We start from the raw sequence: 6,084 nt of genomic DNA on the forward strand, positions 1-6,084 counted from the left end.
GGGCGGCTCCGCCGGCGCTGCGCCCCGGGAGTCGAGATGCAGCCGCTGCAGAGGCTCGGCGCCTCCCGCGGGGCCGGGGTCACAGCACCGAGACGCCTAATCCGGCCCTTCCATGTAGCCCCTCTTAGGCAGGCTGGAATGCGGGCGCTGTCACGGCGAGGCCGCTGGCGCCAAATTTCTGCTCCGCTCTCTCGCCTCTGCCATCGCAGTTAGCCASCGTATCCATCATTATGAAATACAACCCGGATCTGCAAATCCAGCTCAGGTGATCTTTCCGCAGCCAGGGCCAGGCAGGGGAAACARCAGCACGAGAACCTCAGTCTAAGGTTCCCGCTGCTCGTGGTGTATAAAGCAAAGCAGAGCCGCGAGGAAAGGAGAACTCACTGTTAAGCCAGCCCTTCCCTGGGAAGGGGGCAGATGCTTGTGTGTGGATAAAAAATTCCTGTAGCSAACTGAAGCATTTCTCCAGAGAAGGTCGAGGTGGTTCTTACAAGGCTACTCAGAACTGCTGTTAAAGAGAGGTTTTTGTCRTAGCAATTCAAGAGCCCATCGTATCACAGAGATAAAGCACTCCTGTATTGACAGGGAATGGCTCTTACGCAGTACACAAGCCTGATGCCACACACGCTAGGAGCACTGAGGCTTGTCTGTCGTATAACTGATTGTCCAGAAGTTAGCAAGATACATTAGCATATACATTTCTATGGACCCCTTCCGTCCTAGTTCAGTCCATGTAAGCAGAATGATGTTTCTCACATCTGTGTGCATTTATTGAAAATAATCTAATTGTTTCTGTTTCCCTTTTCTGCCAAACAATGTGAGGATAGTATCTCCATTTCACTGTATATGAAGTTTTTTACATTTTCCATGGCAAAATTAGAATTGCAATATACATGCATTGTATCTTTAGGCAAAGCTACATATTAAGCAATTAAGAAACGCCACAGATCTTGGTAATACTAGCTGGGGAGGGGGTTCCCCTAAAAAAATCCCCTTTCATATTCACTAATCAGTTTCAAATTCACAAAGTTTGAGACAACAACCACAAAGTTTAGTCTATGTAGCAGACACCCATGAGATGTGGATGTTTATCAGTCACAACCAGGCTTTGCAAAAATAAGCAGGGCTTTAAGGACATCTACTTTGCAAGAATTGCTGAATTTTGCTCTTTAAAAAACAATATCTCTGTAAATCATCTTATACTGAACAACCACTGAAAAAGTGCCAGTCCTTGATAAGGTACCAATCCTTGGGATATTGTTTTAAGCCTTCGCAGTCTAGTTTTCGGCAAGTCCGATCCCCCTGGACTCCTCCACAGCGAGAGAGCAGCACTCAGCTTTGGCAGCTTGGACTAGCCCGCCGGGCTGGGCGTAGCAACCAGGGGAGAAGGGGCGAAACTCCTGGCACCTCCATGACTGCTGCAGATAGAGAAGGCTATCTCGCCTCCTCATAGCAATCCAACTCGGGATTTGGCAAAGTGGCTAGCACAGAAAAGTATATAGACACCAATTCTACAGTAAGCTACTAAGAAGTACCCTGTTGATCACACTTTTTTTTTTTTTTTGCATAGTAAAAAATCTACAGTACATCCGCAGTTTATTCCTTACTGCATCAGATAGCAAAGATCTGCCTTTGCACTTATTTTTATTTCCTGATTTGTCAGCAGACACAACTCTGGCGTGAGTCATCCTTTTCTTTACAAACTAGCCTTTCTGGCTACTTGCAGGAGCGTATACATCTGGATGTATATGTTGTCCATGCAGAGATGAGCAGTCTTTCATTCTGCCTGTCTGAACAGAACTTTTCTGAGGCAAATATTTGTAAACAGGCTTGTTTTCAAAGAAGAGAAAGATTTCAAGGCCAAAACATAAAAATAGACTATAGCAGATGGAAGAAAGCATGGGAATACATGTTGGTTTAACAAAGGCCTAAGACAAGGTCTCTTAGCAGCCCATGTTTTTTTGACAGCATTTGGGTGTTAAAGCAGCTGACAAATAGTGAGCACAGAGGCTCTGCTACCGATTCCCCATGCCTTATGGAGCGACAGGGGCAGGTGAGGAATTTTTGAGCAGCGTGGGTGGGATGGTGTGAAGGCAAAAGCTTTCCCGAGACATCTAAAATCAATTAGCAGCATTTAGAAGCTATATTTAATCTCAGCTTCTGAAAGCAGGCAGGTCTTGGCTTATAGTTTTCTCATTAAGGCTGTTTACACATCTAGAGATTTTGTCCCCTGCCCCCCAAAATGGAGAGGATATGCAAGTATGAAATATTTTGCTAACAACAGGCAATTGCTAGAGCACAGATTTGCTTGGGGAAAACACGGAAGCAACACTTTGGAGAGACTGGATTGGATTCTGATCTTGTGGGTGATACTGGGGGGACAATTGAAGAATTATATCAGATTTCCACCTTCTCTGTATGAGACAAAATAGAGGCCTGATCCACTGTGATGCATCAAATTTCTTACAGAATTTTTCACAAGAACAGTGAAAGCCATCACAGCTCACCCAGAGCTAGTCTGAGTAAATACATTTTACTTCCTTGCTATTCCACTTCCGTGTCCCTCATGACCTTCTTCCCTCACTGCTCCTAAAAGGCTGCGAGCCGTTATTCGATACTAAACCGATGCCGTATATGCCCTACAGAAGGCTGCCGAGAGGGATGAGCTAGCGGAGTTTTGTAAGGCCTCCTCCWGTGTCTTCCAGTCCCTCTGCATCCTAAGTCCTAGGGCAAGGCGCGAAGGAGTTAGAAGGTGAAACAAATCCAGACATGAATCACAAAGGCATTGACATGTATTATCACTGCTGCTACTTGCAGGCGGTATGTTACCATCAGCTTGAGACCAGCCAAAGAATAGGACCCTGCTCTGCCAGACACCGTAGCGCCCAAAGAAATTAGAGAGGATATGAAGAATGATCGCATCCAGCAAGTTACTTCCTTTAGCATGTCTGGCTTTGTGAATGCCTTTTCACCCTGTAAGTCCAAACAGGAATTATCTTTCCATCACTAATGACCATCAAAAGCTCCATTGCTTCTTTTATATAGCAACTTTGGAAATACAACAGCACCAACCCATACATGAAAGCTATGCTATTTAAGATTCAGATCAACTGAGGCACATCTATTGCCTGTTTACTTTTAGTGGGACCAAAGTGCAGTGACCTGGTTGTAAGGAGGGTAAATTCGTCTGCCCTGAAGCAACTTAACTTCATTGCAAAGAGCAAGCYGCTAGAAACGATCTGGGCTGGTGACTGTTTCACCTACCAGCGTGACCTGCACTGCACACTTCACTGTCCTCCCCCTCCTGCCAAAGTGGACTGTCATTTAGTACCACTGTGTTTACAAGTGTTGAAGCAACCTGGCCCCTGGCTAGAGGAGAACCGAAGCTGGCTGTGTCCCTTGCACACACGCGATGCTGGAAACACAAGGTCAGCCCACTAACAGCAGATGCAGCTACATCCTTTAAATTTTTTTCATCTTTCTTACAGCCATTCACTTACTGCTGTTAAAAGAGCTGACAACATGTGTTAATGCAAGGCAAGGTAATGTAAGTTTGCTGAAAATGGAGGTCTGCTCTCGGAGGAATGTACCTCAGTCGCACTGCCGTGGATCTCCCCTCACAGAGATGCTTCCTGCAGCAAGGAGGGAACTTCATTAAAAACAGGCAGCCTAGAAGGCCCTCAGGTAGGAAGGTTTCCCCCCGTATCTCCTTTCCCTGAACGTAGCCTGCGAGGCACAGGACTTCAGATGGCTCGGTCTGGAGGGAGAAGCGCAGAGCGCTACGAAGGGCACCCCGGAGCTGTGATACGGACACACGACGAGGCCGTCTCCCGGGAGTAACAGCGGCCCCTCAGCTGCTCCGCGGGCCAGTCCGTGTTACCCGTGTGTGCTCTTGGCCCACACCAGCTCGGTGTCATCAGTGACATTTGCCCTGTGGCTTCTGCGCTGTGAGGGACCACAGGTAGGGCTGTAGTATGGAGAAGCAGCGCACCRTAAACTCATAGTCCTCCTGGTAATTTGTGCATACATCCCTATCCAAAGTTAACGGAGCAAGACAGAAATACCTGCATTGCTGTCAGGATGTGAGTTTGCAGCCTGAGTCTAAATTAAATCTAACCTGTGGGTTAGATTTAATCTGACCAGCAGTAGTGCAGCAGGTCTGGGATCCCGGGCGCATATTCAGTGGTTGAAACCTAGGCTGTTGTGGCTTTACTATTGGTATTCAGGCTACTAAACTAAGCTAGCTGATGTATTGCAGACACACTCCTGCAAACGTTTTCCCCAAGAACTGGAGTACTATGTACTCACGCTGGCCAGTTCCCTGGAAATGCACTGAGTGGGAGCTGGGGCCTTTGGATGGAAAGAGTAGCACTGGGACAAACCCAGTCTTCCAGATGCGAATTGCTATGTGGAGCTTATCTGGTCTAGGGCCAAGTATCAGTGACATCAGCCCCATCCTAAGTGAGATGCAAGTTCTGTGGACAGACACAGACCAGTGTCTGGATAACTCTGCTTTCAGCYGTGAAACTGGCAGCTCGCTTTTTTGTGTCTAATGGTTCACGTGGAGGCTACATGGTAGAAAAGATCCAGTCTTACTGAATTACAGATTGCATCTTTGAAGACACATTCTGCCCAAGATAAGCTGMGCTCTCATATCTTAACTTGCATCCTAAATGCTCTCAAGACTGTGGGATTCTCTTAGCTCTAATGTTTCAGCTGCTTTTACAGGAAATTCTCAGAGGACCAGTTGGAGCGACGYTATGCCATGCTGCCAGAGAACTAATTTCCCACATCAGCTGATTTGTCATTAAGAGCAAAGCTCTCAGGCCTGAGACAAGCGCAGAGTCCTACTACTCTAGAGCAGAGCAGGGCAAGAGTCGAGGCGGCCGGCTGGAGCAGGGCTGCGGTACCTGTCCACGCAGCGGGGCGGCGGGGGAGAGGTATCCCTCGCTGTTAGTTCTCCGCAGAACTCCCTCTYTGCAGAAAGGCCCCGGTGGCCACAGAAACCCCATCAACTCTGCTTGCGTCCTGTGCCCTTGGATTACTGCTTTACCTCCTCAGCAGCACAGGGCACCAGGGTCTACAGTATCCTTCTCCTGCCATGTACCCCATGAAAAGGGTGCCGAGCAAAATGCGTCCAGTTAGCAGGTGCATTACAGACTGACCGCTTGGTTTTCAGTAGGGATGAAGYCCTGGTCCAGGACCGGTCTCTAGAGCCATGCGGAGTCCATCATGAAAGGAGAAGGTGCTGCAGAATGAGTGGATGCCTCACCACCTGCAAGGGAAAATTATTTATCCATTTTTGTATGGCAGGGGAATGTATCTCTCCAAAGCTACTCTAATTTGCAGAGAATGTGTAAGGCTTGTAGCCTTACACAATGAAGACAGCATCTGTTTCCCCCCACTCAGAGACGGGGACCGCGTGTGCTCTGCCAGAGGTGTCTGGTTTGCTTTGCAAGAGCACGAAAATGGTTTCTCTAGAAAGGTGACAACGGATCTCTGCTAGGCTGAAATTACTGCGGATTAACGAGCGCCTGCCTTTTCATGTTCCCGCAGCACTTGCAGTAATTAGAAGGCACAGATTCTCGCAGGCTAAGCGAGCGCTGGTGTCGCGTAGGCCCAGGGGCTGCTCGGCGGCTCTGATTTTGCCAGCATTACGCATGCCAAGCACGGCGCGCGGCTGAGTCGGGAAGACGGGACAGAGGAGGGGAAGGAGCCGCGCTGGCAGCTAGGGCCCCGAGCGGCGCGGCGCGGCGCGGCGTGGAGCCCTGGCCCCTCGGCGTGTCCCGCTGCGGGCGGCCAAGAGCCCCTCTCCTCCCACAGCCCTGGAGCAGAGGGTTACGAAGGGCTGGCAGGAGCACTTCAGACTTCGGCCTGTTTGCTGCTCTTTCCCATCCCTGCCTATCGCTCTGCTTGTCCGCTTACCTAGCTAGCTGCCTATCCATCTGCATTTACACATCCGATACGCATACTAATGCACGCACAAGGGATTTTGTAAAAACTCACCCTTACTCACTTTCAGTGATGCTTGACTAGAGCGTTTGGGGAAGCATCAAGTATCTTCTTCCTCCCTTCTACCTCACT

This window comes from Rhea americana, unplaced genomic scaffold (genome assembly GCF_003343005.1).
Source record: "Rhea americana isolate MKP2758 unplaced genomic scaffold, rheAme1 scaffold_143, whole genome shotgun sequence".
Lineage (NCBI taxonomy): Eukaryota > Metazoa > Chordata > Aves > Rheiformes > Rheidae > Rhea > Rhea americana.